Source organism: Ctenopharyngodon idella, unplaced genomic scaffold, assembly GCF_019924925.1.
Source record: "Ctenopharyngodon idella isolate HZGC_01 unplaced genomic scaffold, HZGC01 HZGC01CH25, whole genome shotgun sequence".
NCBI lineage: Eukaryota > Metazoa > Chordata > Actinopteri > Cypriniformes > Xenocyprididae > Ctenopharyngodon > Ctenopharyngodon idella.
Genome location: NW_026138716.1, coordinates 60,473 through 87,596, shown reverse-complemented (window position 1 = coordinate 87,596; position 27,124 = coordinate 60,473). Strand labels below are relative to the sequence as shown.

The 27,124-nt window shown below is 37.8% G+C and overlaps 3 long non-coding RNA genes across 50 annotated transcripts in view; all 3 read right to left on the bottom strand.

Annotated features, from left to right (window-relative positions):
* Window positions 1-27,124, bottom strand: part of LOC127507943 (uncharacterized) — a 64,434-nt gene that overhangs the window by 9,787 nt on the left and 27,523 nt on the right. For 3 of the 46 annotated variants that reach the window (XR_007928586.1, XR_007928594.1, XR_007928584.1), the window contains exons 3-6: window positions 14,467-14,514; window positions 14,268-14,328; window positions 14,100-14,179; window positions 13,813-13,921 (exon numbers count right to left, since the gene is read on the bottom strand). The exons of 16 other annotated variants lie outside the window; for them this stretch is intronic. This is a non-coding gene — a long non-coding RNA (uncharacterized LOC127507943). Of the gene's footprint in view, window positions 1-10,759; window positions 11,436-13,812; window positions 13,922-14,099; window positions 14,180-14,267; window positions 14,329-14,466; window positions 14,515-15,231; window positions 15,339-15,945; window positions 16,802-27,124 lie in introns of those variants that run through there. 27 more of the 46 variants (XR_007928567.1, XR_007928558.1, XR_007928587.1 and 24 more) reach the window with 17 other exon arrangements.
* LOC127507951 (uncharacterized) lies at window positions 1,494-7,624 on the bottom strand. Its single transcript, XR_007928611.1, has 5 exons — window positions 4,556-7,624; window positions 4,293-4,444; window positions 3,981-4,184; window positions 3,674-3,879; window positions 1,494-3,551 (listed from the first exon to the last, which is right to left on the bottom strand). It is a non-coding gene; the product is annotated as an uncharacterized LOC127507951 (long non-coding RNA).
* Window positions 20,107-26,807, bottom strand: LOC127507939 (uncharacterized). Of its 3 annotated transcripts, none has more exons than XR_007928537.1 (6): window positions 23,729-26,807; window positions 23,466-23,617; window positions 23,154-23,357; window positions 22,847-23,052; window positions 20,899-22,724; window positions 20,107-20,786 (listed from the first exon to the last, which is right to left on the bottom strand). It is a non-coding gene; the product is annotated as an uncharacterized LOC127507939 (long non-coding RNA). The 3 variants fall into 3 exon arrangements; XR_007928538.1 differs by having other exon boundaries at window positions 20,107-22,724; window positions 23,729-24,454; window positions 24,560-26,807; XR_007928536.1 differs by having other exon boundaries at window positions 20,107-22,724.

Below are 27,124 nucleotides of genomic sequence, written 5' to 3'. Positions count from 1 at the left end.
AAGACGTCAAGGTGCTCTGCAAGCATTGAGTAATAGATGCAATTCATGGGCTGTAAAGTATGATATTCTTGCTTACGTTCATGTCCTTGCACTTCAAGAAATGTTGTTGGAACTACAATCATAAAATTCCTAATAAATGTTAGTAAAGCAAGATGCCTGCACTTTTTAAGAATTTAGAAAATATAATAAATAATATAATTAATTAGGATAATTTGTTCAAACACCTTAAAACTTTTTTTAAATGAATACATCTTATTAGATTCAGTAACAATAAATCCAATGCACATAACAAGCACAGAAAACAAAATAGAAGAACAGAGGAATAAACCCAGAGACGTCAGGTAGTTTAACAAACAACACTACTGTGTAAGATGCACCTGTGTTTTCTCTTGAATGAGGAGGAATTGTTAGACTACTGAGAAGTGCACATGCAAAACCAAAATGGGCGTTTACCAATCAGTGGCCAGAGTTTCAAACATACCTGCATGATCTTGTGGTCATCAACTACAAATCACCGTTAGTTCAGTGTCACTGTGTAGGGGAATTTTACAATTAAAGACCCAAAAGGCCAGATATGATGAATGAAGATCAGGAGTCAAAAATAAATTGAAGAAAATTTTGTTGAAGAATAGTTTGCAGCCTCATCAGCAGAAGCCAGCTTCAAGTCTCACATGGAGTTCGTAGGCCGCTCTGCGTACATTCACATTTCCACTAACTACGTCATTACCACGGGTTAAAATGATTCGGATTGGCTAAGAAAAATAGACAAGATTAGGAATCTTCCACACATGGACAGATAGTCAGAAGCATATCTCCATTCGTCAGGATGCTGACAAGGGGACCCTGGATTTAGGTACTGGATGTCCTGTTGGGTCATGACATGACGTCTTCAGGTCTCCGGCCAAATGCCATCTGTCCATTGATACCAATACAGGACCTAGACACAGAACACTAGCGCACATACACAGATACACATGATTCACAGCTTCTTCAAGGCTGAAGTTGGCCCTGTCTCCAACTGTAAACAGGAACGTTCCTCAAAACATACTGATAAGTTGTACTTTTCTCTCAGTGAGAGGCACAGACAATATTCATCATTATTCTCTAATGTTTGAAAAGGAAAATAAATGCTTTAACATAAGTTGATGAAATGAACTTAATCATCATAAATGATGATTAATAACTCAAAAGACATGTATTGACGCGGCAGTGGATTCTAGAATTCACCTTTCAACTGTCTTCACCCATGTGTGCGGTCGGCTTTCATCAAAATTTCAACGCTGATCCAACGCACTCTTTAAACACTGAAATGTCAGTCTCAACCAAAATGATGCTTTGGACCAAAAATCTACATCGTATCAATGTCACCATGCTATCTGGGTACTTAAGAACACATAGCGTATAGAAAATAAATTGTAAAAAGAAATGTATTTTGTTCAAACATGTTTATTCATGAAACTTACACAACTTAAAGTGCACAACAGAGGAAAAAAAACATGAAAAATCAATACAAGTATAAAAATGTCAACTTTCTATTAGAGTTTTAACAAAATTAGTTTGTCTTTGAGCATTTTGACACTCTGACCTCTGCAACTTTTGGTTGCCTGATATAAACATGAATACCTATGACAGGTACACGATTAATAAAGTGCAACAAATAAGACTTGAATAATGACAAATACAGATCATTAACAACAAAAGAAGAAATGACAAACGTAGATTGAAAACATGAACAAAAAATTATAATAGCATCTGTATGTACAGAATAAGAATATAATGATTATAGCTGTCTTGTTTTGAAGGCTGTGTCCTCCGAAGGTCACTTTTGAAGGCTGCATATGTCATCGAGGCGGTCTCATTTGAAAAAAAATTAACTGTTAGATTGCAAAGTAAGAAAGAAATTATAGTATTTTACGTCTCACGAGGAATAACAGTTTGTTTAATTACGTTTACTTTTCTTAAATAAGACATCCTTGATGACGTATGCAGCCTTCAAATGCGACCTCCGTAGGACGCAGTCTCCGAAATGAGATGCAGCGTATGGATCCAGCGTGCGCCTTCCTCTGTCAAATCCTCCTCCTCCTTCTTCTTCGTCTTCGTCTTCTTCTTCTTCTTCTCTGGAGTCCTCATGTAGTGGTCCTCGAGTGAGCTGCTGATGTTTGGTTATTTGTAGCTGCAATGAAGAAAAAAATCACAGTAGTTCAACTTAATGAATTGAATGATTAGTGGAGCATTTGTGAGTTTGTGAGTGTGTGAGAGTGTGCATAAAGGTTTTGTATCATTACCTGGTGCACTTCCAGTTGCCTATGAATATTGAAAGAAAAAAAAATCTGTATTGGTGGTCTTTTTTTACTTTTTTGTGGCTGAAAACAAAAAAGTAGGCAAGGAGAAGAGATATGTGGCTTGGAAATTAGCCCGCTCACATATCTTTGAGTAAAGTACTAAAAAAAGAGACAGAGTCATTCAGGGCAACTTGGAGAGCAAGAGAGGTGGTGTTTTGTGGCTGAAAACAAAAAAGTAGACAAAGAGAAGAGATATGTGGCTTGGAAATTAGCCCGCTCACATATCTTTGAGTAAAGTACTAAAAAAAGAGACAGAGTCATTCAGGGCAACTTGGAGAGCAAGAGAGGTGGTGTTTTGTGGCTGAAAACAAAAAAGTAGACAAAGAGAAGAGATATGTGGCTTGGAAATTAGCCCGCTCACATATCTTTGAGTAAAGTACTAAAAAAAGAGACAGAGTCATTCAGGGCAACTTGGAGAGCAAGAGAGGTGGTGTTTTGTGGCTGAAAACAAAAAAGTAGACAAAGAGAAGAGATATGTGGCTTGGAAATTAGCCCGCTCACATATCTTTGAGTAAAGTACTAAAAAAAGAGACAGAGTCATTCAGGGCAACTTGGAGAGCAAGAGAGGTGGTGTTTTGTGGCTGAAAACAAAAAAGTAGACAAAGAGAAGAGATATGTGGCTTGGAAATTAGCCCGCTCACATATCTTTGAGTAAAGTACTAAAAAAAGAGACAGAGTCATTCAGGGCAACTTGGAGAGCAAGAGAGGTGGTGTTTTGTGGCTGAAAACAAAAAAGTAGACAAAGAGAAGAGATATGTGGCTTGGAAATTAGCCCGCTCACATATCTTTGAGTAAAGTACTAAAAAAAGAGACAGAGTCATTCAGGGCAACTTGGAGAGCAAGAGAGGTGGTGTTTTGTGGCTGAAAACAAAAAAGTAGACAAAGAGAAGAGATATGTGGCTTGGAAATTAGCCCGCTCACATATCTTTGAGTAAAGTACTAAAAAAAGAGACAGAGTCATTCAGGGCAACTTGGAGAGCAAGAGAGGTGGTGTTTTGTGGCTGAAAAGTAGGCACAAAAATAATGTGGCTTGGAAGTAGCCCGCTCACATTTATTTTTGTAACCCACAGAGCCGCAGGGGAGCTGTTCAAGGCTACTTGGAGTATTTCTTGAGTATTAGGGAAGCCTGTGGGACGTTAGACGTCCATCCTTGTTTCTCCACCCAGGCCTCCACTTGTGACTCAGACAGCTGACACCGACCGAAATATTCTATAAAGACAAATCACGAGAAGCATTAGCCATTGTGGTTACATGTTCTATGAGATTTCACTATTTGTGCAGCCCTGACATTACATATATGACTGTCACAGAACACGTATGTGGCTCCTCACCAAGGACACGCTGTTCACGCAGCTTGAGCTGCTCGCTGCGCCAGCGGTCGTAGCAGTGCCTCTCGTGTTCAGCGCACAGTTCGTGTCTGCGTGCCCTTTTCGGAGGAGGCCCGTCAAGAGTCACTGGGCAGGACTGAACCAGCAAGTCAAACGCCGTCTGTTCATCCATCCTTTTCTCTTGGCCAGAAGCCCCACTAGACGCACCTCTATAAGATCAAAGAATAAAAAGCAAAGAAAGTGCTAATTAATGATGGCTTTGAGTAGCAACATCACAATAATCTCATTCGTTAGATTTCAGATTGCATACCGTGTTTTTGCAGTGAGCTCATCGACCACAACCTTGGCCAGGAATGCATCTGCCGGAGTTTTCATCCGGTAATGCTTCTCTGCTGTTTCCGGCGTGTGTCCCAAGAGACGTGCCACCGCATTCCTCTGCACCTCCGGCAGATTTTTAGCAGCCGTCTCAAAGGCTGTCCGAGCGTCGCTGCTGGTCACCCTGGGAATGTTGTATCTAGGACACACAGCAACATAAGTATGCAAAACAACAAGGGGACCATGAACAAATTTGTGTACTTTAGATTTTGTAAAAAATGATACAGATATGTATAATGGCACTTACTTGGCATGGAATCTTTTCAAGTCGTTGCAGGGGTTATAAATTGGCCTTCCAGTACTTGAAACAAAAAAACTCTGCTCTGCTGCTGCATTGTCCACTGACTTATTACCTTGTAACATCACCGGCCGAATCTCATCGAAGTACAGGCCAAACCACTGGGAAAATAAATAAATAACACTCACACATTAATACATATAGCCCTGTAGTCCTGCATGCCTTTATCCACAATACATTTAATCTGAGTGTAATTTTGAACTTAAACTCACATGTTCTTGGTCATCAGTCAGCGGTACTTCTGCTATTTGCGACGCGGCCGTTTTATGCTCCTTCACCGCCACGGAAGCTCCGTTTGGATGCCGGGTTCTCCCCTTCCATTCCTCAACCTGAAAACAGACAGTTGTGTGCTTTCAATGACAGGCGTCACAAACACTCAAAAGGTACACGCATCTGTGAAGCACAAGATCAGGAGGCATATGGGTAAAGGAAAATAAAAGATGCTGTTGTTACTAAAATACACTTACGGTCATATTCGTAACAACCCCTGGGCGTTGTAGAAGTTTAAGCATAATTATGGCCTCAAGATAATAGAGGACAAGCAGACGTTCGTTTTTGCTGAGTTCCTCCCCTGAAATGGCTCCTGGACCCTGAAGTTTGCCCATGACAGCCAGGAAATCCGTATAAGCAGCATCCAAGATTGTGATGCAGTCAGCCGGAAATTTTTCCTTGCCGTAGCCGCGGAATCTGAGGGGAAAAAAAAAATAGTAATGTTGAACTTGAACTCACCTGTGCTTTCCATTAAATAGATAAAAAAAAAAAAAAAAAAAGAGTAAAAAAAAAAAAAAAACTGACCTTTTTTGTGTCTGCTCCTTGTTGACCTTCTTAGACATCCCAGCCCGTATGCCATCCAGAGGATCAGTGAAGCTCTTGCAGTCGTTGTACAGGCTGGGATCTTTGACACGGATGCTGGTGCTGGTAACAATGTACCTCATGAACCTTGAAGAGAGAGACAGGAAGTCAGAAGACGAATAATCATCCCATAAATATTAGTTGAAATTCAGATGAGATGTTTACGTTACACAGTACTGACCTCTTGAGACTCTTCCAGTAGTTCAGCACCGTCTGCTTCGAGAGCTTTGTCTGGGTCAGTGTATTGAAGTACTCTCGCACTTTCTCCACCTCCCGCACAAAATTCAGGTTCGGCTCACTGGGGTCCACGTAATACATGAACCTGGAGACTTCTTCCACCTGTAAGTATACATTTCACATTAAAATCTGCAGGGCTGAATATAACACAGGTTAACATGTGACCGCAGCACACAGTTCAGAAGAGCATTTGTCTTCACATTTATTTCTTTATTTTTCTGTGTGAAAGCGTGAGTGTGTGGGTGACACTTAAAGGTATCTTTTCTTTCACTTACCTCTTGTTTGCTCTTTTTGTTGCCCAAGTCAACACGCAAATATCGATTAAATCCCCGAAGGAGGGGGTGATCGATGGAGTGTTTCTTGTACAGGCCCTTTTTTGACATCTCCACCCTGACTTCATCGGTCCACCTCGGTCCCTCAGTGCTGAAAGAAAATAAACCAGGTGCTCAAATGATTGTGAATATGTTCAAGAGAAATCATGTCCAATCGCTGCACATGTTATCTGAGAATGATGATGTGAAACTTTACCTCTGATAGAACTCTCCAGAGCTCTCCTCAGACGATGGCTCGCGGTCTGGCTCCTCGTCTGGCTCGTCCGCACCTTCTCCAGGGCTTTGAGGAGCAGATGTAGCTGGAGAGGGCGCAGGCAGCGGGGGGGCCGGGAGAACTGGAGGTATGTTCATTACAACCAGGCCCTTCTTCTGCATCTCCTCTAACAACCTAAGGAAATAAAATACATAACAGTGAATACACACACACACACACACACACACACTGAGTATTGCACTGCAACAGGACATGACAAAGGAGCAAAAATTTACACACCTGGCAAGAGGATCAGCAGTTGCCAAGATGTCTCGAATACGCTGGTAATCCCAGAAACGTCCCTTGTGGGTAAATTCAGACATCTCTTTCTTGGCTTCAATCACAGTGGCCTGTATCTCTGCCTCTGTGCGGTCGCGCATGCACGCCGTCCTGAGGTGCCCAGGAAGGGAGCGTGGAGCCTTCTTGCAGTGAGAGCAGAGAAAGTAGATCCTGCTGTGGAAAGAGCTGTGCGAACAATAAGAAGACCAACAGTGGTTTAATAATGCATATAGATGTGCTAAATAACAAGTAGGCATCATGTAGACATCAGACACAACTCTTCAAAAACAATCACAAAAATATAAAAATAAAACACAAATTGTAGTGCCAAGGTGCAAATGTGTATCTTTTCACTCTGGCCTGAAAGCTTTGTGTCACCGACTCAACTATCCCCAAAATGACATTACTGAATTTGCACAAATTTTGTTTAACAGTAAGATCTTTTAACAAATAAAAACAAGACAGCTACACAGTGTGTGTGTGTGTGTGTGTGTTTCTTTAAAAATGCTTTTCTTTAGTTTTTTTTTCTTCTTGTTTCCAGTCCAGATAATTTAGCTTGTTTCAAGCAAAAACTCACTTAATTTTGATTGTTTTTTTCTTCAGAAAACAACACAATACTTTTTACTTATCTAGTAAATGCTTCTTTGTTTAATATTTTTTTTAGATTCTTGGACTGGAAACAAGAAAAAAAAAAAAATAAATAAATAAGTAAAGCATTCTATGCGGTGTAGTCAGATAATAGATAGAAAGTACTTACCTTTCAGAAGCCATTTCAAATGCTGAATATCCAAAACAAGCTGTTACTGGTCACAAAGAACAGATAATTCTCCAGATGATACTGAAAACAACTCTTGTAAGTCTTCACAGTCACAAGCAATAGACTGATTTCCAGATAAAACTGAAAAATAGCTGTTGGTAACTTTTCACAATGATGTCCAGATGAAGCGGTAGACAACCAATCGCATCTCAGCACCCAACAGCCCCGGATCAAACAACCAATCAGCATCCTGCAGCCCATGGCCAGGTGTTGATGGCCCATCACGCCCTACTGCTTTAGTTTAGTTTAGTAAGAAAAAAAAAAAAAAAAAAACTCTTTACCTCCTTTCATATAATAATACTATTGATATTATGTTGATATATTTGAACTAAGTCCTTGACATGGTGTCTTTGAGGTCAAGTCAAGCCTTCACAGAAACCAAGATTTTAGTTTTAAACAAGTGTTTGACAGTCGAATATCTGTGTTTTCTTTTTATTATGACAGGGGGTCTAATAAATGTAAGCACTGTATACTAATGTGTTTCTATTTTAAATAGAAATAAGGAAATTGTTCCTTTGTAGTTCTATATAAAAACCTGTATGTCACTTGTATGTGTATCCTTCAGAGGTTTTCTTCATTTTGAGAAATAAGTTATCCAAAAATAACCAGTTAAGGTCAGAGGTTATATTAGCAAAGAAAAGTTACTGTGTTTTGTTTTAAAGCAAATTTATAAATGCTCACCTGGAAGAAATGTTGCATTATTTTTGTAAGATATATGTTAAACTATGCATCGTCAGTTTATGAATAAATATCGATCGATCAGAACCTCTTTGTCTTACAATTGGAAAAGGTCTTTTTTCAGCTTTACTGCAAGCAGATCAGGCCTAAGAACATTTATCTGTGTTCTCCATGCCACGTCGGGTATTTCATAATAATATATTGTATTTATAATGGCATAAAAGAATATGTTTTCGGTCTGATTTTTTGATCCGATGCCACATCACATCAAAGAAGGTTTCTTTTTTCATTGCATTGATACAGTTTCAAAGATGGTGAAGTGAGAAGTTTGATGAAAGAAATGAGGGATTTAATCTGCTTGAATACAACATCGTCAGTAATTATAATAGAGACAAAAGAAAAGAATAATTTGAGCCATAATCAGGTCGGAGAGGTGTGAATGTGTGCAGGGGACTGAAACTGAACGGGGAAGTTTGCACCACATAACAAAAGAATGAATACACTGAATGGGTGCGTACAAGATGGCAATAAGTCATGCTATAATCAGTTAGCATTTTAGAGTCTTTTCAAAGTAAAACCACATGACTTGATCTTGAAAACATCATAATTAAACTTCTCATCTGCAGATTTGAAATATAACATGGTCAGACATGTGGCTTTAGCTGCAATGCATTTCTAGATTGCTACAAGGCCAACTTCACTTTTATTTTCATAACGATATTTCATAAAAAATAAATTTTGAATAACTATTATGACAATAATTAATTATGACTTTACAATAAACTGCATAGTGTCTGCCATTTCTTGGGATTTATTCAAAGGGGGGAGGATGTGCTGGCTAACAGGTTAAAAATGTCACGTTTTCATGAATACATCTTTATTATATGATTTAATATATGGAGATAATATTTATACTGATTAACTGATTACACGGTGGAAAACTGAACTTTCTGAATAAAAGAATGAAACTTTTCCCTTTTCCTTATAAAATGCTTGTTGTCAGTGGAGTCAGTTTGTGCTGCATCACGCTAAGAATATGCAGATAAATTAAGTCTGATTACACATTGGCAAAGCTTTCCAAATAAAGAAATATGTCATGTGACACTGACGACTGGAGTAATGATGCTGAACAACAGAAATAAATTGTATTTTAAAGTAGCCCATAGTAAAAATAGAAAACCATTGTTTTACATGGTGATAATATTTCACCAGTACAAAAGCATCTTTTGTGAGCTGTAATGTGTGACTCCATTAACACTCGATGTACTGTCGTTTACACATTAGAGATGAAACTCTGATAATCACTGCATCATCTGTTAATGAGACAGTGATGTTGTTTCTTACAAATAATTTGCTTTGCAAAACAAGTGTTGATCACCCCAACAACAACAACAAGTGGTTGTTCCCAACAACCCAGTTAAATTTATCTTAAACTTGTTGCAGTTACTAACTGATTTTTGTTCTCAAGATTGTTTTAATATTTATACTGAATAAAAAAGTACTGGTACTGATAAAAGAAAAGAATGAAATTAAGCAATGGGTTAAGGGAAATTATTATAAAAAAAAGAATGATATACAACAAAGCACAGCTTAAAAATAAAAATAAAGATTCCAAAAAAAAAAATGTTTATTAAGAATGAGAAGAATATTAAGATATCTTGAATACTTTTAGAGTAACAGGCATGGAAACTTTAGAAAAAGAATATTTATGGCACTCAGGTGTGTTCTATGCATTTCAGGTGATAGAAAAAAGGAGATGCATTTCTAGTTTCAACATTATTTGTTCTTCAGATATTCCTCTTTAAAATAAAAACAGCATCGGCTGTTTGTATAAAAGTGACCCACATTTGGATTTTGACCACTGAAAATGTGTACATTCAACCAATTTACTGATGGGACCGCATTAAGATCGCCATATCTCTGAGATTGAACCATCGAGAGCCTTTAAAATGAAGATACCAAAAGAAAAGTTTGTTGAGAACCAGAATCTTTTTTTTTTTTTTTTTTGACTTTAGATAATTAATAGGAATATTGATAAATCACATTATGAAATAAATGTTTTTCTCCAAAACATGTTGGCCACAATTATTGGCACCCTTTTATTCAATACTTTTTGCAACCTCCTTTTGCCAAGATAACAGCTCCGAGTCTTCTCCTATAATGCCTGATGAGTTTGGAGAACACCTGACAAGAGATCAGAGACCATTCCTTCATACAGAATCTCTACAGATCCTTCAGATTCCAGCTCCATGTTGGTGCTTCTTCTCTTCAGTTCACTCCACTCATTTTCTATAGGGTTCAGGTCAGGGGATTGAGACAGCCATGGCAGAAGCTTCATTTTGTGCTCAGTGACACATTTTTGTGTTGGTTTTGATGTTTGTTTTGGATCATTGTCCTGATGGAAGATCCAACCACGGCCCATCATTGGATTTCTAGCAGAAGCGGTCATGTTTTGATTTTTTTATCTGTTGGTATTTGATAGAATTCATGATACCATGTATCTGAACAAGATAGGCCCACAACATATTTATCTGATCAAAAATACAAGGGAAAAAACAGCAATATTGTTTAAAATAATGGTTTTCTATTTTAATATACTTGACAATATAATTCATTTCTGTGCCATGGCACATGATCCTTCAGAAATCATTCTGATATGCTGATTTATATTATTAATGTTGGAAACAGTAGTGCTGCTTAATATTTTTTATAACCTGTGATATTTGATGAATAAAAAGATTTATATTGTTAGAAAAGATTTCTATTTTGAATAAATGCTGTTATTTTTAACTTTTTATTAATTAAAGAATCCTGAAAAAAGTATCACAACAGGTTATAAAAAAATATTAAGCAGCACAACTGTTTCAAAAATCATCATATTAGAATGATTTCTGAAGGATCATGTGACACTGAAGACTGGAGTAATGATGCTGAAATGATGCTGAAACTCCCTGAAAACAATATATATTTGGAAAAAAAGGTCCACTTACACCAAAGCACAGTGGATCCTAGGTCACCATCACAATCCCATGGGATAGACATTTACATGGCTGCACTGTAGTTTTGCCAAGCACTTGAGTAATGACACATTAACTGGACTGCTGGAATTGAATTTAAATTTATTTGATGAATAATTCAACCATAACATTCAATGTGTATTTTGTTTTCAAAAACTGTTTCATTTATACATAGAAGAATGGATAGCTAAAGTGCTTTAAAACCAGTGTAGGTCTGTTGTAAATAAAATATTGCATTAGGTTTTTCCCCTTCTCAAAAATAAAACAGCAATACTACATGAACATGTGCATAGGTTAACTGCATCAAAATCAATGTCCCAACAAGTCCAAACAACAGGTCAAACTATGGTACTGTAACTTAACTTATAGACATGGTGTCTTTGTGTCAACTGTGTCGGATTTCATAGATCTAAACAAGTTCAAAACCAAACTCAGAAGTGCCAATGCACATAAGGAGTTTGTCCTTAAAATGGCTGAAATCCGTGTAATGACCTGGTAAGCGTAGCATGTTGAAGCAAGTGGAGGACTTCGGCATGTCAGCATTAACAACTTTCACTGCCATCTTTCCATCTGGCACTTCCCACCCCAGCCACAACTTTACTAAGTGCTCAAGGTCAGAGCTGGATGCTAGATAAAGACAAAACAAAACAAAAACAAACAAACAAATTAGTAGATGAATTCCTAATACAAGTAGTTGTTCTTCCTAACAGTCAGCCTTACCTCTTTCCTATTTAAGAAATAGAGTGGAGGAAGTCTGATGTCAAAACCCCACCCCTGGTTCCCTCAAGATTTTCTTAATGGGGTTTAATGAGTTCCTTGAATTTAAGAGTAAAATAAGTTCTGTGATGAACATAACGTGACAATACTTTGAGAGTTTGTTCTACAATAAACACGGCACACTCACACCCCAAGCACACTGTAGAAGAAAAAGCATCATCAAGTTATGTTTACCACAGGCTTTATTTTACTCAAATTATAAAACCCCATAGGAAAATCTCAAAGGAACAAGTGATGAAATAGTCTTTCCTGATGTCATCCCTGCCACCACACCATTATATAATCCAGGTCATCAAACATGTAGTCATTGTAAATTAAAGCAAATTGTACGTGAAATACAGACCTACATAAACAGGATTCCCACTCTTTTTTTCAGCGATCATTTTCCAGGACATTTTCAATTTTACGATAGCAGGAATAAAATACAAGGATCACACTCTAAAGTAATATATTGCTCTCTAAGTCTTTAAAAGGCGTAGCTACAGTTTGTTGCCATAACTTAACTATAAAATTCTTTTTTTATATGAGCTCTTAATCATACATTATGACTATGGAAGCTTAAAAAAAGTTAATTGCATCTTTTTATCTCGCTATTCTGACTTTTTTTCCCCCCTCACAATTGCGAGTTGCAGAATCACAATTCTGACTTTATATCTTCACAAATCCACAATTATGTAAGCTCGCAATTGTGAGAATTTTTTTTAATTTGTGAGATAACGAGTTCCCTTTTAAATCACTGCAGCGCAATCTCACGAAGTTCTGCACTGTTGTGAAAAGCAGTTAATAGCATTAGCTAACTGCTGCAAGTGGCAACACAAGACTAAACACCATTGAAAATAATACTCTCACATGTCAAACCTCAGCATTCCGGAACATCGCACTTTCTGCAAGTGATTTCTGCAGGTAATTGTTTTTGGCCAGTGATAAACTCTTTGTTCTTGGCTAAGAAAAAACTGAAGAACTTTTTAAAAAACTATGGTCTCAATGAAGTGATGCAAATCCACACTGCCAGCAGATACAGGGAAGCAGCATCTGGAAACAATTATAGTATATTTCTGTTTCAACATCTATCTATAGCTATAAACTGATGTGTATATGTATTACACACACACACACACACACACACACACACACACACACCTACCTATCTATAGTGGTGGCCAAAATTCTTAAATTAAATCATGTTTTAGAAGAAGTCTGAAATATTTTTACAAATTTAAAATTACACTTTACTATATATTCAGTTAAAAGTTATGTATTCCTGGGATCAAAGCTGAATTTTCAGCATCATTACTCCAGTCTTCAGTGTCACATGATCCTTCAGAAACCATTCTGATATGATGATTTGATGCTCAAGAAACATTTATGATTATTATCAATGTTGAAAAAACAGTTGTGTACAACTTTTTCAGGGTTATTTGATGAATAGAAAAGTTCAAAAGAACAGCATTTATCTGAAACGGAAAGCTTTTGTAACATTACTGCTACTGTTCGAAAGTTAGGGGTCAGAGTTTTTTTTTTTTTTTTTGAAAGAAATTAACACTTTTATTCATCAAGGGTGCATTAAATTGATCAAAAGTCACAGTAAAGACATTTATAATGTTGTTTCTATTTCAGATAAATGCTGTTCTTTTGAACTTTCTATTCTTCAATAATCCTGAAAAGAAATTGTACACAACTGTTTTCAACATCGATAATAATAACAATAATAAATGTTTCTTGAGCAGCAAATCATCATATCAGAATGATTTCTGCAGGATCATGTGACACTGAAGACTGGAGTAATGATGCTGAAAAGTCAGCTTTGATCACAGGAATAAATTATATTTTAAAATATATCCAAATTGAAAACAGTTATTTTAAATTGTAAAAATATTTCACAATTTTACTATATGTATACACATGCATCACTTTATAGCAATTAAAAATTTACCGACGGGGTGAGTGAATTTTCATATTCTTTCGGAAAGATATCCACATCTTTCCTTTCGATCAGCAGTGGCCACACTCTAGTTTCTTTGAGTCCTTTACGTATTTGTTTCAACTGCGTCCAATGACCTATAGTATTGCACTGAATATCAAGCTGTCCTTGACCTTAGTCTTGCTTGGGATCTTCCTGGCCCAACATCACAACTGAGTTCAGCCTCTCCATCAAGCTCCATGCAGAACAGTATAAATGAATTAAAAAAAAATATGAATTGTTTCAATTACTGATTATGCTACATACCAGTCAGTCTCGGGTGAACCTCCTAGAAGTACATGGACTATTGCTTGGCTGACTCCAGCCATCCGAGGTCCACCATGTTGGAAAGAGTGTCCTATCATGCGTCCTGCAACTAGGAACAGAAATTGTGATGATGATGATGGAACAAGATGACCTGGTTCACCCTCAAAGAGACATGTCCTTGCAGTATTAAAACAATGGGCTTAAAGTAATGCCGTTCGGTGGCAGAGCAGTGGTGTCCAATTCAATTTGAAGAGGAGCTATGTAAAGAACTCCAAAAGAAAGATTACCTTAAAAGAGAAATGATCTAAATGTTGCTGTGTCATCAATGAATGTGTGTATATTTGCTCTGTAGTCCTCCCTAGCGTCTCTGGATCAATGACATACAGTATTAGTAAATTACGACCATTTTTCAGATATAGTGTATTGTGTAAATCTGCGTATCTATTTATGCTTACCAAAAAAATCCAGCTCTTGGCAAGGTGTCAAGACCTTTCCATGTCCGTGATGGCTCGGGTGCTGAAAATACAATGCAGAATCATATTTTTAATAATATTACTATCTGCTGTTATAGACAAATGACAACAAAGTTATAGTTCACAGTAAAAAATAAATAAATAAATAAATAAATAAAAATCTTTTTAGATAATTTCTTACTTGTTCTTGGTGAGGAGAGCAGGGCCTGTTGTATGGTGTTGATATTGCCTAAAAAAACGAGAGAGAGAGAGAGAGAGAGAGAGAGAGATTTTTGTATCTAACAACACTTTCACACAGTACTTATGTTATCTACTGCATCCATCCATCAGGAATTACAGCTTCACTGCTCTGAGGTGAATCTCACAAATGAAAACATTCTGAAAGTGTTACTTACTTTTTTATTGTTACTGAGCCCTGCAGATGAGTTCAATTAACAATCTTTAAATTGTATTAAATTTAATAGATTCATTAATAGACCCATTTGACTGTTTACAAGAAAATACTTAAAATAGCGTATGCTTACCTTCATTGCTAGTTTTTATAGGAACACCCACCTGGAGGGTAAAACAAGGCCAAATTCAATATACACCTTTTTGATGATGCATACTATATATACAGGTCGAGCAAGCAGATGAGCCTAGAACATAAATGCAACGCACAGTTTGAGTTTGTCGGTAGGCATTGCATTTATGTTCTAGGCTCATCTGCTTGCCCAGTTAGTGTGTGGCGTTCATATTCTGGGCTCATCTGCTCGCCTGTATATACAGTAGTATGCATCATGGATAAACTGTATAAAGAAATTGATCTGTCAATCTCACTGTTTTATTACTTTAAGCTACTTAAGGTGAATACTCTACTGTTTAGTGATTGAAATACTGCAGCAGGTGCTGTTTATGGATCACAAGTGCCAGAAACGTGCATTTTACTCACAAATATTTTGTTTACCTTTTTTGAGACGCAATTGACAGGCCTGTCCTGCAGTTCTATGGATGTTTTGCCCTCCAGGTCTCTGCTCCAGTCGCCTGACTGAAAACTATGAGTAAGAAAATAGCCTGTTGAGTAAAGAAATAAAAGAAAATCAACATAAGAATAATTGCTTTATTCCAACCCTAGCAAAGATTTACATGATGAGTGCATAACACACACTACTGTTCATAAGTTTGGGCCTGTAAGATTTGTTTAATGTTTTTGAAAGAATTCACTTGTACTTTCCAAGGGTACATTCCTTGTATTTGATCAAAAATACAATATAAACAGTAATATTTAAATTATTACAATTTAAAATAACTAGCATTACAATTTGTAATTTATTCCTGTGATCAAAGCTGAATTTTCAGCATCATTACTCCAAGCTTTTGATCGGTAATGTGAAATGCTACAATGTTGGCCTGACGAAGAGCTTCTGTAATAATAAACAAGGTAAACAATACCGTGTTTCTCGATGGATAGCACGGGTTTCATGTTTACCCCCTTGTATTTAGATAATTAAAGAGTTTTAGGGCACAAGGACATGTCCATGTAGCATGTTAATCTAACCACAAAACGGCTTACTCTGAGTCTGCACTGTTACCCGCTAAAATGTCATGGTTCCTACACATGATAACAAATAATGTACATAAATAACGAACACATGTCAAAATGAAAAACACAGATACTTACAAGACCAAAAGCAGGAAAGAATTTGCTTCAACATTTGCTCTTGCTTGCTGTCCGACAGTTGTAAAATGGTGGAAATGTTCATCGCGAGATCTGGGAACAGTGATCTCTACTAACTAACAAGTCTCGCGTTGCCAGTAGTCATGTCTCAGTAGAGCCACAGTTGCCATCTAGCGGTTGAGAATTGTAATTGTCAATTTTTATGTAACTTAAAATTAAAGACAGTCATATAATGTGTGTAAAAAAAAATAAAAATAAATAATAATAATAATAATAAAATAAAAAAGTTTTTAGACAAACTTTAAGTTGGCTTGAAAAAGCCGGTCCAGAAAGTTTGAAGTAGTTTTAAAAGTTTGAAGTTTGAAAGTTTGAAAGTTTAAGTTTTAGTTTAGTAGTTTAAAAGACAGACAGACAGACAGACAGACAGATAGATAGATAGATAGATAGATAGATAGATAGATAGATAGATAGATAGATAGATAGATAGAGTCAGGGTACTCTGAGTGGTTGCAAGGGTTTTATATGGTTGCTGGGGTTTTGCTTTGTGGTTGCTAAGGTACTAGGGGTGGTTGCTAGGGTGTTGCTATGTGGTTGCTAAGGTATTTTGGATGGTTGGTAGGGTGTTGCTATGCGGTTGCTAGGGTACTCAGGGTGGTTGCTAAGGTGTTGCTATACGGTTGCTAGGGTACTCGGGGTGGTTGCTAGGGTGTTGCTATGTGGTTGCTAGGGTACTCAGGGTGGTTGCTAAGGTGTTGCTATACGGTTGCTAAGGAATTCTGGGTGGTTGCTAGGGTGTTCCTATGTGGTTGCTAAGGCACTCGGGCTGGTTACTAGGATGTTGCCAGGGTGATTTGTGTGGTTGCTAGGCGGTTGCTAGGTTGTTCTAGGTGGTTGCTATGAGATGGTAGATAGATAGATAGATCGATTTAGTTAGAAAGATATGATCGAAATAGTCAGATAGATAGAGAGATAGATAGAAATGGTCAGATGATAGATAGATAGATAGATAGATAGATAGATAGATAGATAGATAGATAGATAGATAGATTAAATGAGTTTATGAGTTTGAATGAGTCTCAATGGTTTAGAAATAGTACATAGAATGGCAGCTAATGGAGTCTGATGAGTCTTTAGTCTGAGTTTGGTGGTTGTAGCTTGTACAGTCTAGGAGGAGTAGCATTTAGAAATTTAGTCTAAGAATCGGAAGAATAATAATAATAAGCTTAAATAGTAGATGAACAGTTTTTTAAAAGCCGTTTTTAATACCAATGTACTCGGCAAATGTGTTTATTTTAACCGTGCGGTGGGGCCGGATATTCTTTAATCGGTAATGACAAACGGAGACATAATTAATTTACAACATTAACAGGATGACTCGTTGAATTCATTTTGGGAGCGACGACTGAATGTATTTTTAGTCAAATGCCTGTATATAAGATTAGTACTGGCAAAGTTCAGAAGCTGTCATATATGTGAATCAACTTTATTGTTGAAAAAAAAAAAACGTGTCATGGATTTATTGCATTTTGGGGAAAAAATAATCCATTATATAATAAACATTTTAAAATCAAAATGTAGATTTGAATTTTTAATGTTTTTATAACCAAAAGATGCTATGTGAAAGTTTGAAACAGAAAATAGTGGTTTTCATCTTGCCACTTTCTTGGTAAAGAAAACAGCTTTTAACTCAAATTAATCAAAATCAGAGTTATAGCGTTTTGGAACCAAACTCTTCACATACATTGTAGAATGTGTATGATTGTGTGACACCAAAAATATGCTGTTTCAAATGTATGGGCGACTTGCATTTGATGGTAGCATATATAATGAATCCCACAAGCTTTGTGGCCGAAAATTAGGCTGCTTAACACTATTTTGGCTACACTAATTGCTGGTCTGAATCAGGGCTATAGTCAAGCTGTAAAAATTAGACTATAGATTGCCTCGATTTCGCCGGGTGGGCTAAAAGCAGACTGCACATAACCTATCAAATTCAGAGCTAAATCGTGACTACAGATAGACCATGTCATGAAATGTCACTTACATCTTGTAGATATCATTGACATTGCAAACATGATGGGATATCAATCATCTCATGCACTTCCTGTTCAAAAAATACAATAAATCAGGATTGACTATAGGTGGGCTACAAATAGCCGGTCTGACTACGAGCTAAATCGTGGCTACGCACAGCCTACGCAATAGAACGTCAAAGATATGAAACCAAACACCTTGTAATCAGTGTGGGCATGGCTCAGGATTCCAACCACTCAAAACAACATCATAACTGTTAATCATTTCGAGGCTAATGGTGCCTAATAAATAAATAAATAAATAAATGAATGAATAAATAAATAAATAAATAAATAAGTAAACATGATCAAATTGGTCTGTAAGGGCATAGAGTTTTGATGCTGTTTGTGTCTATTTATTTGCTTAAGTAACCCAAACAATAATGTGTCTGCCTGTTGTTTATCTGACAGGGTCCTGGTATGCTGACAATACATTAATAGGTCATTTTTCATAATTACAGCGCTGTTGCTAATGTGTTACACTGTTTCCAGTGTGATGTACTGCAACTCCAAGTCATTTTGCATGCAAATTATACATTAATATGACTTGAAAGTTACCAATGTCTCATTTGTCATCTGCCTTCATTCCTATTAAAGGAAAGACGTCAAGGTGCTCTGCAAGCATTGAGTAATAGATGCAATTCATGGGCTGTAAAGTATGATATTCTTGCTTACGTTCATGTCCTTGCACTTCAAGAAATGTTGTTGGAACTACAATCATAAAATTCCTAATAAATGTTAGTAAAGCAAGATGCCTGCACTTTTTAAGAATTTAGAAAATATAATAAATAATATAATTAATTAGGATAATTTGTTCAAACACCTTAAAACTTTTTTTAAATGAATACATCTTATTAGATTCAGTAACAATAAATCCAATGCACATAACAAGCACAGAAAACAAAATAGAAGAACAGAGGAATAAACCCAGAGACGTCAGGTAGTTTAACAAACAACACTACTGTGTAAGATGCACCTGTGTTTTCTCTTGAATGAGGAGGAATTGTTAGACTACTGAGAAGTGCACATGCAAAACCAAAATGGGCGTTTACCAATCAGTGGCCAGAGTTTCAAACATACCTGCATGATCTTGTGGTCATCAACTACAAATCACCGTTAGTTCAGTGTCACTGTGTAGGGGAATTTTACAATTAAAGACCCAAAAGGCCAGATATGATGAATGAAGATCAGGAGTCAAAAATAAATTGAAGAAAATTTTGTTGAAGAATAGTTTGCAGCCTCATCAGCAGAAGCCAGCTTCAAGTCTCACATGGAGTTCGTAGGCCGCTCTGCGTACATTCACATTTCCACTAACTACGTCATTACCACGGGTTAAAATGATTCGGATTGGCTAAGAAAAATAGACAAGATTAGGAATCTTCCACACATGGACAGATAGTCAGAAGCATATCTCCATTCGTCAGGATGCTGACAAGGGGACCCTGGATTTAGGTACTGGATGTCCTGTTGGGTCATGACATGACGTCTTCAGGTCTCCGGCCAAATGCCATCTGTCCATTGATACCAATACAGGACCTAGACACAGAACACTAGCGCACATACACAGATACACATGATTCACAGCTTCTTCAAGGCTGAAGTTGGCCCTGTCTCCAACTGTAAACAGGAACGTTCCTCAAAACATACTGATAAGTTGTACTTTTCTCTCAGTGAGAGGCACAGACAATATTCATCATTATTCTCTAATGTTTGAAAAGGAAAATAAATGCTTTAACATAAGTTGATGAAATGAACTTAATCATCATAAATGATGATTAATAACTCAAAAGACATGTATTGACGCGGCAGTGGATTCTAGAATTCACCTTTCAACTGTCTTCACCCATGTGTGCGGTCGGCTTTCATCAAAATTTCAACGCTGATCCAACGCACTCTTTAAACACTGAAATGTCAGTCTCAACCAAAATGATGCTTTGGACCAAAAATCTACATCGTATCAATGTCACCATGCTATCTGGGTACTTAAGAACACATAGCGTATAGAAAATAAATTGTAAAAAGAAATGTATTTTGTTCAAACATGTTTATTCATGAAACTTACACAACTTAAAGTGCACAACAGAGGAAAAAAAACATGAAAAATCAATACAAGTATAAAAATGTCAACTTTCTATTAGAGTTTTAACAAAATTAGTTTGTCTTTGAGCATTTTGACACTCTGACCTCTGCAACTTTTGGTTGCCTGATATAAACATGAATACCTATGACAGGTACACGATTAATAAAGTGCAACAAATAAGACTTGAATAATGACAAATACAGATCATTAACAACAAAAGAAGAAATGACAAACGTAGATTGAAAACATGAACAAAAAATTATAATAGCATCTGTATGTACAGAATAAGAATATAATGATTATAGCTGTCTTGTTTTGAAGGCTGTGTCCTCCGAAGGTCACTTTTGAAGGCTGCATATGTCATCGAGGCGGTCTCATTTGAAAAAAAATTAACTGTTAGATTGCAAAGTAAGAAAGAAATTATAGTATTTTACGTCTCACGAGGAATAACAGTTTGTTTAATTACGTTTACTTTTCTTAAATAAGACATCCTTGATGACGTATGCAGCCTTCAAATGCGACCTCCGTAGGACGCAGTCTCCGAAATGAGATGCAGCGTATGGATCCAGCGTGCGCCTTCCTCTGTCAAATCCTCCTCCTCCTTCTTCTTCGTCTTCGTCTTCTTCTTCTTCTTCTCTGGAGTCCTCATGTAGTGGTCCTCGAGTGAGCTGCTGATGTTTGGTTATTTGTAGCTGCAATGAAGAAAAAAATCACAGTAGTTCAACTTAATGAATTGAATGATTAGTGGAGCATTTGTGAGTTTGTGAGTGTGTGAGAGTGTGCATAAAGGTTTTGTATCATTACCTGGTGCACTTCCAGTTGCCTATGAATATTGAAAGAAAAAAAAATCTGTATTGGTGGTCTTTTTTTACTTTTTTGTGGCTGAAAACAAAAAAGTAGGCAAGGAGAAGAGATATGTGGCTTGGAAATTAGCCCGCTCACATATCTTTGAGTAAAGTACTAAAAAAAGAGACAGAGTCATTCAGGGCAACTTGGAGAGCAAGAGAGGTGGTGTTTTGTGGCTGAAAACAAAAAAGTAGACAAAGAGAAGAGATATGTGGCTTGGAAATTAGCCCGCTCACATATCTTTGAGTAAAGTACTAAAAAAAGAGACAGAGTCATTCAGGGCAACTTGGAGAGCAAGAGAGGTGGTGTTTTGTGGCTGAAAACAAAAAAGTAGACAAAGAGAAGAGATATGTGGCTTGGAAATTAGCCCGCTCACATATCTTTGAGTAAAGTACTAAAAAAAGAGACAGAGTCATTCAGGGCAACTTGGAGAGCAAGAGAGGTGGTGTTTTGTGGCTGAAAACAAAAAAGTAGACAAAGAGAAGAGATATGTGGCTTGGAAATTAGCCCGCTCACATATCTTTGAGTAAAGTACTAAAAAAAGAGACAGAGTCATTCAGGGCAACTTGGAGAGCAAGAGAGGTGGTGTTTTGTGGCTGAAAACAAAAAAGTAGACAAAGAGAAGAGATATGTGGCTTGGAAATTAGCCCGCTCACATATCTTTGAGTAAAGTACTAAAAAAAGAGACAGAGTCATTCAGGGCAACTTGGAGAGCAAGAGAGGTGGTGTTTTGTGGCTGAAAACAAAAAAGTAGACAAAGAGAAGAGATATGTGGCTTGGAAATTAGCCCGCTCACATATCTTTGAGTAAAGTACTAAAAAAAGAGACAGAGTCATTCAGGGCAACTTGGAGAGCAAGAGAGGTGGTGTTTTGTGGCTGAAAACAAAAAAGTAGACAAAGAGAAGAGATATGTGGCTTGGAAATTAGCCCGCTCACATATCTTTGAGTAAAGTACTAAAAAAAGAGACAGAGTCATTCAGGGCAACTTGGAGAGCAAGAGAGGTGGTGTTTTGTGGCTGAAAACAAAAAAGTAGACAAAGAGAAGAGATATGTGGCTTGGAAATTAGCCCGCTCACATATCTTTGAGTAAAGTACTAAAAAAAGAGACAGAGTCATTCAGGGCAACTTGGAGAGCAAGAGAGGTGGTGTTTTGTGGCTGAAAACAAAAAAGTAGACAAAGAGAAGAGATATGTGGCTTGGAAATTAGCCCGCTCACATATCTTTGAGTAAAGTACTAAAAAAAGAGACAGAGTCATTCAGGGCAACTTGGAGAGCAAGAGAGGTGGTGTTTTGTGGCTGAAAACAAAAAAGTAGACAAAGAGAAGAGATATGTGGCTTGGAAATTAGCCCGCTCACATATCTTTGAGTAAAGTACTAAAAAAAGAGACAGAGTCATTCAGGGCAACTTGGAGAGCAAGAGAGGTGGTGTTTTGTGGCTGAAAACAAAAAAGTAGACAAAGAGAAGAGATATGTGGCTTGGAAATTAGCCCGCTCACATATCTTTGAGTAAAGTACTAAAAAAAGAGACAGAGTCATTCAGGGCAACTTGGAGAGCAAGAGAGGTGGTGTTTTGTGGCTGAAAAGTAGGCACAAAAATAATGTGGCTTGGAAGTAGCCCGCTCACATTTATTTTTGTAACCCACAGAGCCGCAGGGGAGCTGTTCAAGGCTACTTGGAGTATTTCTTGAGTATTAGGGAAGCCTGTGGGACGTTAGACGTCCATCCTTGTTTCTCCACCCAGGCCTCCACTTGTGACTCAGACAGCTGACACCGACCGAAATATTCTATAAAGACAAATCACGAGAAGCATTAGCCATTGTGGTTACATGTTCTATGAGATTTCACTATTTGTGCAGCCCTGACATTACATATATGACTGTCACAGAACACGTATGTGGCTCCTCACCAAGGACACGCTGTTCACGCAGCTTGAGCTGCTCGCTGCGCCAGCGGTCGTAGCAGTGCCTCTCGTGTTCAGCGCACAGTTCGTGTCTGCGTGCCCTTTTCGGAGGAGGCCCGTCAAGAGTCACTGGGCAGGACTGAACCAGCAAGTCAAACGCCGTCTGTTCATCCATCCTTTTCTCTTGGCCAGAAGCCCCACTAGACGCACCTCTATAAGATCAAAGAATAAAAAGCAAAGAAAGTGCTAATTAATGATGGCTTTGAGTAGCAACATCACAATAATCTCATTCGTTAGATTTCAGATTGCATACCGTGTTTTTGCAGTGAGCTCATCGACCACAACCTTGGCCAGGAATGCATCTGCCGGAGTTTTCATCCGGTAATGCTTCTCTGCTGTTTCCGGCGTGTGTCCCAAGAGACGTGCCACCGCATTCCTCTGCACCTCCGGCAGATTTTTAGCAGCCGTCTCAAAGGCTGTCCGAGCGTCGCTGCTGGTCACCCTGGGAATGTTGTATCTAGGACACACAGCAACATAAGTATGCAAAACAACAAGGGGACCATGAACAAATTTGTGTACTTTAGATTTTGTAAAAAATGATACAGATATGTATAATGGCACTTACTTGGCATGGAATCTTTTCAAGTCGTTGCAGGGGTTATAAATTGGCCTTCCAGTACTTGAAACAAAAAAACTCTGCTCTGCTGCTGCATTGTCCACTGACTTATTACCTTGTAACATCACCGGCCGAATCTCATCGAAGTACAGGCCAAACCACTGGGAAAATAAATAAATAACACTCACACATTAATACATATAGCCCTGTAGTCCTGCATGCCTTTATCCACAATACATTTAATCTGAGTGTAATTTTGAACTTAAACTCACATGTTCTTGGTCATCAGTCAGCGGTACTTCTGCTATTTGCGACGCGGCCGTTTTATGCTCCTTCACCGCCACGGAAGCTCCGTTTGGATGCCGGGTTCTCCCCTTCCATTCCTCAACCTGAAAACAGACAGTTGTGTGCTTTCAATGACAGGCGTCACAAACACTCAAAAGGTACACGCATCTGTGAAGCACAAGATCAGGAGGCATATGGGTAAAGGAAAATAAAAGATGCTGTTGTTACTAAAATACACTTACGGTCATATTCGTAACAACCCCTGGGCGTTGTAGAAGTTTAAGCATAATTATGGCCTCAAGATAATAGAGGACAAGCAGACGTTCGTTTTTGCTGAGTTCCTCCCCTGAAATGGCTCCTGGACCCTGAAGTTTGCCCATGACAGCCAGGAAATCCGTATAAGCAGCATCCAAGATTGTGATGCAGTCAGCCGGAAATTTTTCCTTGCCGTAGCCGCGGAACCTGAGGGAAAAAAAAAAAATAGTAATGTTGAACTTGAACTCACCTGTGCTTTCCATTAAATAGATAAAAAAAAAAAAAAAAAAGAGTAAAAAAAAAAAAAAACTGACCTTTTTTGTGTCTGCTCCTTGTTGACCTTCTTAGACATCCCAGCCCGTATGCCATCCAGAGGATCAGTGAAGCTCTTGCAGTCGTTGTACAGGCTGGGATCTTTGACACGGATGCTGGTGCTGGTAACAATGTACCTCATGAACCTTGAAGAGAGAGACAGGAAGGGTTGTTACAGTCAGAAGACGAATAATCATCCCATAAATATTAGTTGAAATTCAGATGAGATGTTTACGTTACACAGTACTGACCTCTTGAGACTCTTCCAGTAGTTCAGCACCGTCTGCTTCGAGAGCTTTGTCTGGGTCAGTGTATTGAAGTACTCTCGCACTTTCTCCACCTCCCGCACAAAATTCAGGTTCGGCTCACTGGGGTCCACGTAATACATGAACCTGGAGACTTCTTCCACCTGTAAGTATACATTTCACATTAAAATCTGCAGGGCTGAATATAACACAGGTTAACATGTGACCGCAGCACACAGTTCAGAAGAGCATTTGTCTTCACATTTATTTCTTTATTTTTCTGTGTGAAAGCGTGAGTGTGTGGGTGACACTTAAAGGTATCTTTTCTTTCACTTACCTCTTGTTTGCTCTTTTTGTTGCCCAAGTCAACACGCAAATATCGATTAAATCCCCGAAGGAGGGGGTGATCGATGGAGTGTTTCTTGTACAGGCCCTTTTTTGACATCTCCACCCTGACTTCATCGGTCCACCTCGGTCCCTCAGTGCTGAAAGAAAATAAACCAGGTGCTCAAATGATTGTGAATATGTTCAAGAGAAATCATGTCCAATCGCTGCACATGTTATCTGAGAATGATGATGTGAAACTTTACCTCTGATAGAACTCTCCAGAGCTCTCCTCAGACGATGGCTCGCGGTCTGGCTCCTCGTCTGGCTCGTCCGCACCTTCTCCAGGGCTTTGAGGAGCAGATGTAGCTGGAGAGGGCGCAGGCAGCGGGGGGGCCGGGAGAACTGGAGGTATGTTCATTACAACCAGGCCCTTCTTCTGCATCTCCTCTAACAACCTAAGGAAATAAAATACATAACAGTGAATACACACACACACACACACACACACACTGAGTATTGCACTGCAACAGGACATGACAAAGGAGCAAAAATTTACACACCTGGCAAGAGGATCAGCAGTTGCCAAGATGTCTCGAATACGCTGGTAATCCCAGAAACGTCCCTTGTGGGTAAATTCAGACATCTCTTTCTTGGCTTCAATCACAGTGGCCTGTATCTCTGCCTCTGTGCGGTCGCGCATGCACGCCGTCCTGAGGTGCCCAGGAAGGGAGCGTGGAGCCTTCTTGCAGTGAGAGCAGAGAAAGTAGATCCTGCTGTGGAAAGAGCTGTGCGAACAATAAGAAGACCAACAGTGGTTTAATAATGCATATAGATGTGCTAAATAACAAGTAGGCATCATGTAGACATCAGACACAACTCTTCAAAAACAATCACAAAAATATAAAAATAAAACACAAATTGTAGTGCCAAGGTGCAAATGTGTATCTTTTCACTCTGGCCTGAAAGCTTTGTGTCACCGACTCAACTATCCCCAAAATGACATTACTGAATTTGCACAAATTTTGTTTAACAGTAAGATCTTTTAACAAATAAAAACAAGACAGCTACACAGTGTGTGTGTGTGTGTGTGTGTTTCTTTAAAAATGCTTTTCTTTAGTTTTTTTTTCTTCTTGTTTCCAGTCCAGATAATTTAGCTTGTTTCAAGCAAAAACTCACTTAATTTTGATTGTTTTTTTCTTCAGAAAACAACACAATACTTTTTACTTATCTAGTAAATGCTTCTTTGTTTAATATTTTTTTTAGATTCTTGGACTGGAAACAAGAAAAAAAAAAAAATAAATAAATAAGTAAAGCATTCTATGCGGTGTAGTCAGATAATAGATAGAAAGTACTTACCTTTCAGAAGCCATTTCAAATGCTGAATATCCAAAACAAGCTGTTACTGGTCACAAAGAACAGATAATTCTCCAGATGATACTGAAAACAACTCTTGTAAGTCTTCACAGTCACAAGCAATAGACTGATTTCCAGATAAAACTGAAAAATAGCTGTTGGTAACTTTTCACAATGATGTCCAGATGAAGCGGTAGACAACCAATCGCATCTCAGCACCCAACAGCCCCGGATCAAACAACCAATCAGCATCCTGCAGCCCATGGCCAGGTGTTGATGGCCCATCACGCCCTACTGCTTTAGTTTAGTTTAGTAAGAAAAAAAAAAAAAAAAAAACTCTTTACCTCCTTTCATATAATAATACTATTGATATTATGTTGATATATTTGAACTAAGTCCTTGACATGGTGTCTTTGAGGTCAAGTCAAGCCTTCACAGAAACCAAGATTTTAGTTTTAAACAAGTGTTTGACAGTCGAATATCTGTGTTTTCTTTTTATTATGACAGGGGGTCTAATAAATGTAAGCACTGTATACTAATGTGTTTCTATTTTAAATAGAAATAAGGAAATTGTTCCTTTGTAGTTCTATATAAAAACCTGTATGTCACTTGTATGTGTATCCTTCAGAGGTTTTCTTCATTTTGAGAAATAAGTTATCCAAAAATAACCAGTTAAGGTCAGAGGTTATATTAGCAAAGAAAAGTTACTGTGTTTTGTTTTAAAGCAAATTTATAAATGCTCACCTGGAAGAAATGTTGCATTATTTTTGTAAGATATATGTTAAACTATGCATCGTCAGTTTATGAATAAATATCGATCGATCAGAACCTCTTTGTCTTACAATTGGAAAAGGTCTTTTTTCAGCTTTACTGCAAGCAGATCAGGCCTAA